General features: G+C 44.8%; 1 protein-coding gene across 7 annotated transcripts in view; it reads right to left on the reverse strand.

The window, feature by feature from the left end:
* The window catches only part of Grin2b (glutamate ionotropic receptor NMDA type subunit 2B), a 504,020-nt gene that overhangs the window by 35,823 nt on the left and 455,992 nt on the right, over positions 1-12,205 (reverse strand). The gene's annotated exons all lie outside the window — the stretch shown is intronic.

Raw genomic sequence — 12,205 nt, forward strand, 5'->3', positions numbered from 1 at the left:
AAAAAAAAAAAAAAAAAAAAAAAAGTCTCTTTCCAATGATTTGGAGCTGACAGGCAAGACTAAAATTTCAACTCAAGAGGAGCCTAGGAGATGCTAGGACAAGATAAGGCAGTCACGATCACCCCGCAACTGTTGGAGAATAAACCACCCTTCTCCTGCAGAGATCACGTTCCAAGCAAGTAAAGGACTGAATGGCCCAGGCTTTCTGCTGGTTAATCCCATGGTGGGGAATTCTGGAGTTTATTTTTCCTCATGTGTTTGTTGGGCATGCTTGTATGAGCATACACTTGCCCTTGACTGCAGCTATTCCACAGTTGGGTGTCATCACGCCATGGCAGATCCAGTGTAAGGACGCCCACCATATACTGAAAAAAAAAATGCATTGTATGGTTGTCAGGCCAGAAGAGCATGTCTAAATAAATTCTCCAGTCCATGTTATTTCCATTCCAAACCATCCCAAAGTATATCCAACCCTGGGCTGACTTCCTAGGTCAGGGCTTAAGTTACAGCAGGGTGATGCTGCATCTCTCCGGTGCTGGGAACACAGTGGGGCTGCCTATAACTCGGAGCCTTCTCAGCCTTCTCAAAGGTGCAGCCGAGAGTTGAAACAAATCTGGCAGCAGCCTTTTAAAAGTAGCTACCCTGAGTCACGGGTGAGCTGACAGTTGGATTGTTCTATGGATGTTTGAATATCGGTCTGCATAAGGAAGCAGGTGAGGTATCTCTTGCCTGCTCAGGAGGACCTGATTGGCAGAGAGAAAGAGGTTTATACATAATTTGCTGCAACTAACTTGGCATGCTCCTAGAAAGACAAAGGGGAAAGGCAGAAAATTGCTTGGTGCCCAAAGTCGAAGCCACACATGTGCCCCACAGTGTGTGCGAGTGACAGTTTGCAGTGATGAGTGGCTGTGTCTTGTAAAGACAACTGTGTTTGTTTCACTGCTCCCCCTCTGTCAAGCAAGGAGAAACTTGTTCCCTGGAACTGTCCCTGCCCTGGGTTTCGACGTCCTGCTGTATTTGAACCCAGCTGGGAGGCATTGCTAGAATTTACAGCCTTCTTTTTTTTTTTTCAGCACCAGGTTAACACCCAACTCAACATGTCCTCTTTCATTCTGTCCAACAAGGGCCGGGTCTTGGCTGTCTCAGGGTCTCCTGGTAATCAGTTCTTGCAAAACACTTCTGCAACTTGTACATTTCTGTTCTGTAATGCTAGTGTTCCATGGTGCTAGTGGCCAGCTGGGAGATGTGTGAGGAGGTTTTACAGAATTCAGCATGAGGGACTTTAATATCAAGGTGCCCTTCAAGCTTATGTCCTTGAGGGTCTTGTTAGAGTACTTCAAACAAGTGTCCTTAGTTCATCCTTTATTCCTTACTCCTCTCCTCAGAAAAGGATGGAGCAGGGACATTGGTTTTGTTCCCATTAAGGGGAAGGCTCCTGAGAATGATCTCTGTTCTTAGCTGGATTAGAACAGGAGTCAGTGATCAGAGGGAGCTCTGGTACTCCTTAACCCTCAATGTGTCTCTGATTCCACAAGAAACATGGGAAGGACAAGATGCTGTATGCACACCAATGGAGACTGAAAGGGCTGCCTGGAAAGACTTCTAGACTAGAGTGATAGAAGGCCAAACGCACTTGCTGTGCATCTAAACTGGGTGAAGATCCATCTCTGTTACTGCTGTTAGAGTCACTGCTTTGAGACTGAGAAGTCAGGCCAGGAAAGTTGAAATGATTGGCCTTACATCGGGTGTGTTCGCTAAATATGATCATACGGGCAGAAAAAAAGTAAGTTGGTTTGGCCCAGCTATTATCCTAGTCAACAGCTATAAATGCACATGAATTCTGCTACAATTGATCCTATATTCTGATCTCTGAGATGTATGCCATGCAGTGGTGACAGAATGTGAAGGTCTTAGGGAAAGTGCTTTATAAAGCAAGCATTGTAGACATCTGATATTTATTTACTCCCTGCCAGGGAAGTTCAAGGGCTCCCCAGAGATATTCTCAGTGGGAAGATGAGTCTGTGAACCCTCACTACAACTGGTCATGCCATCATCCCCAGCCTTTATTGAAAGACAGCCCTCTCTTCTCTCAGCTGTGAGTGCCTCATATTGGCCTGGGAGCACTACAGGAAGGTTCCCTGAAAATCACCCCCCTCTGGAAAGTTTCTCCCCCAAATAGCTTGGGTTTTCTGGGCTCCTCATTGACAGATGTTGTGTATTAACAGCTTGGGGTCCCTGAATCCAGACAGTAGGACAGAGTTCCATCTAATGAGAAAGGGTCCCCACATGACTATACTGTAACATTTTTCTGGAGGACCTGCTTTCCTGGGACACATGCATATTCAGACTAGCGGACAACCTCACATATTCTTTCAGCACTGTCCAAATATTTTTGTGACAGGGTCGTTCAGCGGCCTAGGACTCACCAAGCACATTAAGCTGGCCAGCCAGCCCTGTGTCTGTCTTCCCAGTGCTGGGATTACAAGCCCATACCACCATGCCTGACTTTCATATGTAGGTTTTGGGAACTGAACTCAGCTCCCCATGCCTACAAGTAAATATGTCAGCGCATGGGTGGACTCTCAGGTGTAAGTCCTGCAATATTCAAGGGAGAAACTAAAACCCAATCTTTTCACTCCTGATTTCTCTGAAAACTGGAGCTGACTCTCTGCCAGGGAACCTGCCTGATCATTTTCTTCTCCTTCCTTGCTGTTCTGGGCATGGAACTGGCCTGGAGCCTGTGTCCTTGAAGGTGTGAATGAAGGCTCCTGTCCAAATCGGACAGGGAAAAGGTCTCAGACTGTGTTGTTTACAGAGCGTGAGTGGTTTTTAGAAGATTCTCTGTGACCCATGCTGGAAAGGAAATCTTAACACGGAGTTATGAATGAAGTAGCTGTGCTTTCCCAGTGCCAGGCAGTCCTGGGTCCCCACTGCCCCTTGCAGATGCCTAGGTGGGCAGAAAGGCTCCAAAAAATAACAGGCTGCACACAATTCACTGAGGACCTTTGCCACTCGTGTCGCCTTTATAGCTAGGTACCTGTAGAAGTTGATAAGGCTGAAGCATCCATAAAGAACCAGACCCTGCCCAGTCACTGACTTTGACTGTGAGAGCAATTCTGACATCTGTAGAGCCTGATTCACTCTAGGATTGATGCCTTAGGCCAGAGATAAATTTTCATGCTGCGTTAATGTGTCTCCGAGGATTCAAACTGTTACTCAGAAGGGAAACACTAATTCTTAATACGTTTTTAACCCACAAGATGAGATTTAGAAAGCTCAGCCTCCCTGGATTAAAACAATTATTTTTAATATTTGTTTTTAATCAGAGAGAAAAGGATGTTGGAGAACTGGCTTATTTCTCTTTCATGTAAATAAACTTCGGAAGGAAGAAATTGTCTTTAAGGGACAGCTAAATGGAACAACGCTCTTCTCTGAGAACTGGAGACTTGTCTACACAGAAAGTCCCAACTCAGAGAGGCCCCAGAGGTCCTCCCAAGCTGAGCCCAGAACCCACTGCACATGGAAATCACAGATACACGCAGGACCCCAAGGGCGAGAACAGGACGTCAGCTTTTCCCAGAGACCAGCGAGCATAAATGAGCTCCCACTATAAGTGGGAACTGCCTGCTACTGGTTTTCCTTTTGGCATTAGTACAGTTCAATTCAGGTGGGAAAACAGTGAGGACAAGTTAATGCTAATTTGCATAATTACATTAAAAAAGTCCAGCTCCTGGGAGCCTCTGGACATCTAGTGTGTTGCATAAGGATAGCTTTCTAAAGAATAACTTCTGTGGATCTAGCCCAAGATTAGGTCCAAATCTCAGCTACCACAACCATTTTCTTCCCTCCACTCTCCCTCCCTCCCTCTCTCCTTGCCTCACTTCCTCTTTTCCTTCCTTCTTTAGTTTTACATCACTTTACTTTGTGAAAATATGGCTCCACTAATGTCAACTGAGTGAGACAATGCTGTGTTCTTTTTTCTGGGTGAGAAAGACCATCAATCTCAGATGACATGCTTCAACTTGCATTCTTTATACATACGAGACCAATGTTCTTTACACAGATGTGTGTGTGTGTGTGTGTGTGTGTGTGTGTGTGTGTGTGTGTGTGTATGTACATGTGTGCATGGATTCCTGTACATCTGATTAGGAGGGAGTTACATACACTTAATGACCGGATGAAGTTCCCTCCAAGTCTGGGACCTAAACTACATGCCAAAAACTAGTGCAATAAGAACAGTTTTTACCACAAAGAAACCATGAAGGTGCTACATCTTAGAGAACCAAGACTTCAGTCACTTTCCCAGTGACCTTATAATAGGCCTTGCAGAAGATTGTGCACAGAACATATGGGGAGAAAATGGCATTAGTCAGGCTCAAGGTCAAAAGCAGGGAGTCCACGATGCCACTGAGGATCCTTCCTGTTGCCCTAAGAGGCATCAGCAAAGAAAGGGCCTTCTTGGTATAACCCACTCCCTGCCAATCTCCAGGGCAATGTGGGTGTATTCTACACCAAGAAGAATCCAATCCTGCTGTGAGAAACACTGGTTTCATAAGGGCAGGGCCATAGGACTAAATATAGGAGCTGAGAGAAAGAAGAGAAGACCCCCAAGTCTAAAGGGCAAAACACCAGCTCAAAGTGCAGACTCTAGAAAGAGCATCCATGGCTCTATGTGAAGTTCCTGTTGCTACCACACAAGAGACCTCAGGCATGAACATCTTCCCATAAGTTGTACAGGCTGTCAGCTGTGCTATAATATTTTTAGAGGTCCAGGGGAGGCTTCACCTCTTCCAACTTTTTAATAGCTCTATCAACTGCCTATGTGTGACCCTTCAATACCAGTTACATCATTATGTGGCCTTCTCCTTCTCTTCTGTGCCAAGAAACTATGCAATTTGCTTATAGGGGTCATTATTATCAGCCACCTTGACAATGGAAGAGAGGACCATCTCACTTCAAAGTCTTAAGTTATGCCTTACAAAGACCCTCTTTCCCAAGTCGGGTCAGAATTCACTGGATGTAAAGGTTGGGTTGTAGATATATCTTTTTGATGGTATCTTCCCATCTCCTCAGTGATCCACTGGGACAATGGGACTCAGCAGTGAGGAATCCAGGTTGACAAGTCATTGGGTACTGGAAGAAAGGTGTCTGTCGAGGTGAAGAGTGGAGGGGAACATAGAAAAGGAGAGAAAGAAGTCTTCGGAGCCCTCATGGAAGCCCAGTGGTGACTATTGATTCATCTGCAGCCTGGATCTTGAATGTGGCCACTCCTAAATCCCAATGGAGCTTACAGACTTCCTGTCCCAGTGAAGACAGGCCCTGGAGTTAGGACTCAAGGTTGTCTGCTAAGAAACATGCAGATTCAGGCATAAGCAAAATGATACACGTGGTAATAGCTGGCCCTGGTGGGAAGCCCTGAGCTTATCCAAGAGCTTAGGGTTTATTCTGGACCCATATGAACAAGGGTTGCCCTGTCAGGAAAAAGGAGGGCTTGCAGTAGGATGGTGGTCCATAAAATGCATTGGATTTGCTCTGACAGTTAAGATGAAAAAGGAGGCAGATGTTCCTCCCCTAACCCTGTACATTTTGTACCCCATACGCTCCCAGGAGATGAGTACTTCTATTCTTTTGCCATTTCCAGAAGGCCTGCTGTCTATCAGCTTTTACAAGAGGGCACATTGCTGGGTGTGGTGACACACATTTGTAATTCTAGCATTTGGGAGGTGGAGGCAGGAGGATCACAAGTTCAAGGCAACTTGTGATCCTCAGCAACATAATGAGTTGGAAGCCAGAAATGTGAAACTCTGGCTCTAAATGGATAGGCAAACAAACAAATAATAAATACTTCGTAAAAAATTTTAAAGACTGTTTTTTTTTTTTTTTTTTTTTTTTTTTTTTTAAAGATGGCATGCTTCTTGACAGCCCTAGAAGACTCCTGTGCACGGAGCCTGCACAGAGCCTGCACGGAGCCTGCATGGAACCTGCATGGACCTGGATGGAGCCTGCACGGAGCCTGCACGGAGCCTGCATGGAGCCTGCATGGAGCCTGCATGGAGCCTGCATGGAGCCTGCATGGAGCCTGCAAGGAGCCTGCAAGGAGCCTGCATTGGAGCCTGCATTGGAGCCTGCATGGACCTGCATGGAGCCTGCATGGAACCTGCGTGGAGCCTGCATGGACCTGGATGTCCAGCCTAGGCCCTCATTGCTAGTGATCTGGCTCATTTGTCATGCTTGACATTTCTACTATGATATCCTTAGCCCAGTACTCCATGATTTGACCAAGATGGTCCCAGCCAGAGCCAGGGTGTGCCAGACATGGTTTGAGCTGTCTCCTGCTGGCTTTCAGCCTAAAGTTAATAGAGCAAGCAAAATGCATTTGTAGAATAGGAATCATGGCCCCATTTCTTCACATAAACTCACCGACATCCGGTTGTTTCAGGATAGTAGCCCGATGAAAATGTACATGAGCAAACCACTCTCCCTCAGGTTTGCATGCGTATTTGTTTGTTTGTTTGTTGGCTTGATAGCCATATCCTACTGTCTCCCCCCACTGGATGTCACTATAGCAGGCTATTACAGACCTGGTGACTTATAAAGAAATCTATTCTTTACTTTTCCAGAGGGTAGCAAGTTTGGGTTGTGTTATCAGTGTCTGGCAGAGGCCTCTGAAAGCTGTGTCAAAACAGGACAGCATCACATTCTGAGGGTGCCTGTGCGCATGACGAAAGAGAGGAAGAAGGCCAGAGCCAGAGAGCTGAGGGAACTGAGTTCACATTCCCAAGGAAGCCAGGCTTATGGCAACTAGCCCACTTCCAATAAAGCAACATGAGTCCTTTCATAATGCAGAGCCCTCATAACCTCATTGCATTTTAATACTGCTACAATGTCAATTAAATTTCAACCTGAGACTGGCAGAGAACATTTAAACTGTTACCTGATTCCATGCCAAAAAGAGACACAGTAACTTTCAGAGCCCATGGAGTATCTCAGAAACCTGGCCTTCTGATTGATCAGGAAAAGTCAAGGGGTCTTCACTTAGGTGTTATGTGGCCATCTTAATTGTTCTTCCAGGGCTGCAGGCATGGCTGAAGACTGCACCACGGTAGACACTTACCTATGAAGGTCATGTGAGCAAAGACTGCTAGTGTCTGCAGAGGCGAGCTAGCTGTCAACAAAACTTTTCTAGCTCCTTCCGGAAATAAACTACAAAATGTCGCTTGAGGGTTATCATAGTGGTGCTAGGAACGTGTGGAGCAGAATGTAGCCAGATAGCCCAGAGAGCCCAGTAGCCACACAGCCATCTCCCTGCAGGCTTCCGTAAAGCCGACCTCATCCCCACTGCCTCCCTCAGTGATCCCTCTCCCTCCTGGCAACACCACTTGCTGCCATCCAACACTGGCTTAAAGGTCAGGGTCGCTTACTGCCCAGGCTAATGTTAATTTGGAAGTTATTAGCCTTCCCAAGTACTGGAAATCACTGTTATTGTCTACTTCAATCATGCCTCTGAAAGATTTATCAAACAAGTGCAAATGTTAGAATGCTATCTAATTATTATGGCTTAATTAATTAGATAGCTTAATTTTTTAGTGCAGGGAAACGATTTAGCTTGTTAAACTTTGATAAGGTATCCAGGGGAGGAAGGAAAAGGGTGCTTAACTAGAAAAAGTGTCGTATTCTAAATAGTGCGTCACACTGGTGGGGGTGATGGGCGTCTGAGGATATGGTAAGGGCAAGTTACTTAACCTCTTAGCTTCAATTGCCTCATCCACGAATGAAGATATTAATGACACCATTACACAAGACTATCTCTGCAATGTGTTTGGCATTATGCCTGGCTTAAAAGGAGCTGAAAAGAGCGTTAGCTAAGATAGTGCTGAAGTCTCATTGGTGAGAATAACAGTGGAGATCTTTATCCACAGTAGTAAGAGCAGTGATAGAACATATACAAGCTGGGTCAAGTGGACCCCAAACAGACCATTGATGAAAGGGGAAAGAATTGAATATGAATTCATTAGAGTAGAGTCAGGGGTGGCCATAGGAACTGTCGTGGTGAAAATGTGAAATAGTTCCCATAGGATCACTTGCTTCAGCGGACCCACCCCCTCCCCCCAGTGGCTGGCAACATTTACTAAGGATCTCAATGCTTTGGGGATCCTTAGTAAATGGTGCCTTGTTGGGAGAAGTGAGTTGTCGGGGGTGGGGCTTGAAGCTCCATAGTTGTGCCCTACCTCATGTACATGCTCTGCTCCAGTGTGCCTCAGCAGTGTGACAAACCCCTAATACTCTAAATACCGTGCTTCCCTTACTGTGCTGGACTGTAGCCCACTCCATGGGTAATTCCTCCCTTCTTCCCTTAAGTTCCTTTTGTTAGTTACTTTGTCAGTGTAATGCAAAAATTAACTAATGCATTAGCCTTAATCTATGTTATAATGTTGCCTGGGATTTCCCCCCACCCCCACAAGAGAAACATCCTAGGAAAATGGTTTCAGAATCAAATACTCATGGCTTCAACCTTGGCTGCAACCTCGGGAAAGTTTCTAGGTGTCTTGGAGTTTCAGTGTCCTTATGGGAAATGGGGATAGTCACACCTGGATGAAAGATTATACAAATGGAACACACATACGCAGTGAAGATAATGTACCTAGTACCCGGCCAGTATGGTGGGTGGAAGTCTTTCCCTTCTGTACTATGTTTGGAAGACAGCAAAATGGAACATCCATCTGGGTAGGTGAGAAACAAGTACTGTGGGCTCACTGCTGGGGTCTGAGGGACAAGTACTGTGGGCTCACTGCTGGGGTCTGAGGGACAAGTACTATAGGCTCACTGCTGGGGTCTGAGGGACAAGTACTGTGGGCTCACTGCTGGGGTCTGAGGGACAAGTACTGTAGGCCCACTGCTGGGGTCTGAGGGACAAGTACTGGGGCTCACTGCTGGGGTCTGAGGGACAAGTACTGTGGGCTCACTGCTGGGGTCTGAGGGACAAGTACTGTGGGCTCACTGCTGGGGTCTGAGGGACAAGTACTGTGGGCTCATTGCTGGGTGTCTGAGGGACAAGTACTGGGGCTCACTGCTGGGGTCTGAGGGACAAGCACTGGGGCTCACTGCTGGGGTCTGAGGGACAAGTACTGGGGCTCATTGCTGGGTGTCTGAGGGAGGTACAGTAGGGCTGTCAGAAGGTTGGTCCACCAACATTTCCTTATATTTCATGGTAGTTTGGGGTTCACTGGAGTGCAGGACAATCGGAGGGAGGGCATGCAGCAGGAACAGGTATCCTATCAATAACAATGAAATCTCAGTGTACCACTTATTCCCCTGCCCCAATAGTAAGGGCTATTTTAAAGCTACATACAAGAGCTCTAGATCTCTTCCCATTGCCACTCTGAGATGCTTATCGCTTGGTCTGAGTGACGCAGATGGTATGGGCAGCTAATAGTCCAAACAGGCTGCAGAGCCCTTCTCCACTGTACATGTCGCTCGCCTTGATGGATGGAAAAGTAATTTCATTGAAAACGATCTTCCAAATCATCTCACTCCGACTCTCAGTAATACTGTTTCAATGCATATGTTATTCCCCTTCTTCTAAATTCAACTAATATGCTTCCTCACACATACTACCCATGCCAGTTCCAAGATTTTGTTTTCTTTAGGTGTTTTGAAGTAAAGCTAATATAAATTTTGACATTTTAAGTATACTTTCAAAATACTCTCCTGTGATTTTTATAACTGTTCCTGACACTCATATGCAGTCATATGTCATTAGTTACCTAAATGTTTTCTATAATTATGCAGATTATGTTGACACTTTCTGGTAGGATGCTTGTAATTTACTATTTTGTCATTTGTGCCATTCTAAAATACATCAGATAACCATTTTCAATCGTTTCCAGATTAGGCAGCTGTTAAAGGTTCCTGCTGTGTGGTGGCTTTGCTGCTGCATCCACCGTGGGCACAGAAAGCTTCTGAATACATGGATTCTTTCTCCACTCTCACTAGGACTTTTTCTTTCTTTCATTTTTCTTTTTTTCTTTCTTTCTTTCATCCTCCCTTTCTTTCTTTCTCTTTCTCTCTCTTTCTTTCTCTTTTCTTTTTTCCCTGTTTTTTTTTTGCCCTAGTAATGACCAAATAATGTCACTGACTGTGATATTCACAGTCAAATAGAAATACTATTATGCACAAATCTTCGTATTATTGTACAGAACACAGAAGATGTGTTATAATAAAGGCCTAAATAATTGTGGTGAAATGGAGGCTCTGAGCTGCCCAGATGAGCCTAGGAGACTTCCACAAGTAAAGGGTCTCTAATCTGAGTCTGCTTTAGGTAGGAACAAGTGAGCATTGGGAAGAACAATTTCCCAGGCAGATGCCTGTATAGATCTGTGGTAAAAATGATGGAGAGTTAAGGATGCCCAGGGTGCAGGATGCAAGCACTGGCCAGAGACACTGGAGAGTTGATGGTTCTTAATAAAGGGCATAGAAGCTCAGATTCACATTTCCCCTGCTATAAGTAGCCTAGGATGGCCATTAGGGAAGGGAAACGTGCCCGACCACATCTTAACTACTTTTAATTCAAATAGAAACACAGTACAAGTTGTTTCTGAGTGAAATGAAGGTATAAGAGAGATACATACAGTGTTAGGAGCGATTTTCAGAGGCATACGAAGAGAACAATAAGACAAACATAGTAGGTTATCATCATGTGTCAACTGTGACCCACCAAACCATTGCAATGTTGATGTATAGAGGCATGAGCTTGTCACATATGCACAATTCACACTTGGGAATTTGATTCACTACACTTTTTACAAATCGGTGCGAGGTGACCTGTTCCCATGATTTGACCACATTTTGATGACACCAGCTGAGTACCATATCTCTGATAAATCTGTCCTTGACAGCAGAGCCCTGCGAGATTCTGGTATAGCCATGATGTTTGGTGGGTGTAGTCTACCTAATTCATATTAAGTCCGAGTGAAGGCAGTGGTAAGTGTTAGTAGCATGGAGGGAGGAATGCTGTTAATTCCAAATCCAGTTAGTTTCCTAATGACAAAGCGTGCTGATGATGGAACCAAAAGCTAGAGGAAGGTCTAAAAGTGAATCAAATACTAAATGGATGAACATATAAATAAATGTGTAATAAATTATGAGTTAGAGGAATAAGTGATGCTTTAGGAAGGAAGTAGGCCATACCCCCCCAAAAAATGGATTTCTAAGATTAATTAAAAATAAAGCAAAATAACTTAACAATTTAACAATTTTAAAAAATAAGCAAAAAGACAAATCAGATAAACTAAAACCATGTAATATATCACATATAAGCTGTGAACATGGTATATTAGTATGTCTCTCTTTCATACACACTCACATGCATATATGCACACGTGCTCACATATAGAAATGTATATGCACACACACACACACACATACAAACAGTATCATAAAGTTCCCTTGAGGAACTGTTTCACTTTCTCATATACTTCTGAGAATTCTTGGTGAATGAAGAGTTGTGAATGGAGATACTGGCCCCTGAATCAAGACAGTATCTTCTCACCAGGACCCCGACCCATGTGAGAAAGCATTACCCATTAGTCTGAAAACACATCCACTTTTATTATTTCATCCTGAAAGTGGAAATGGAAAGTCGTACTTTCTAAATATTAAAAAAATAGAAAACGTGCTGTAAATATAACAATGCAAAGTACTTTGGCTCCAAGCTTTCCTAGACACTATAAAACCCAACCCTTCTAGTCTCTGGGCATCATGGTTGTAGCATTTCCAGGGGACAAATTTCCCATGGAAACTGGTGTGCTTCAGGCTGACCTACATATATCCTATACATTTAGAGCAGCTTTTGTACCCCTCAGCTAGGAAAGATGGAAGTCAGCTGGTACCTCCCTTCCTCTTTCCAGTACCAGGTGGGTAGGGAGGACAGCGATTGGTATGGGGGCAACCCACTCATCTGTACCACACAGGGGGCAATCATGCATTAAATAGCACTTCTCTTCAAGATACAATGTGAACAACCCTCTGGCTCAGTCCTAGGAAAATACGAGTGTGCAGAGAAACAAAGGGAGAACCCACAGCCAAACCCACCGGGAAGAAAATGAGCTGTAAAGCTCTAGCATCCCCAGTGTGGTACACAGGGGCAGCCCTCTAATAACACGGGCACATAGGCATCCCTGAGCTGAGAGGCCACCCAACTGCATAC

Source organism: Mastomys coucha, unplaced genomic scaffold (genome assembly GCF_008632895.1).
Source record: "Mastomys coucha isolate ucsf_1 unplaced genomic scaffold, UCSF_Mcou_1 pScaffold20, whole genome shotgun sequence".
Lineage (NCBI taxonomy): Eukaryota > Metazoa > Chordata > Mammalia > Rodentia > Muridae > Mastomys > Mastomys coucha.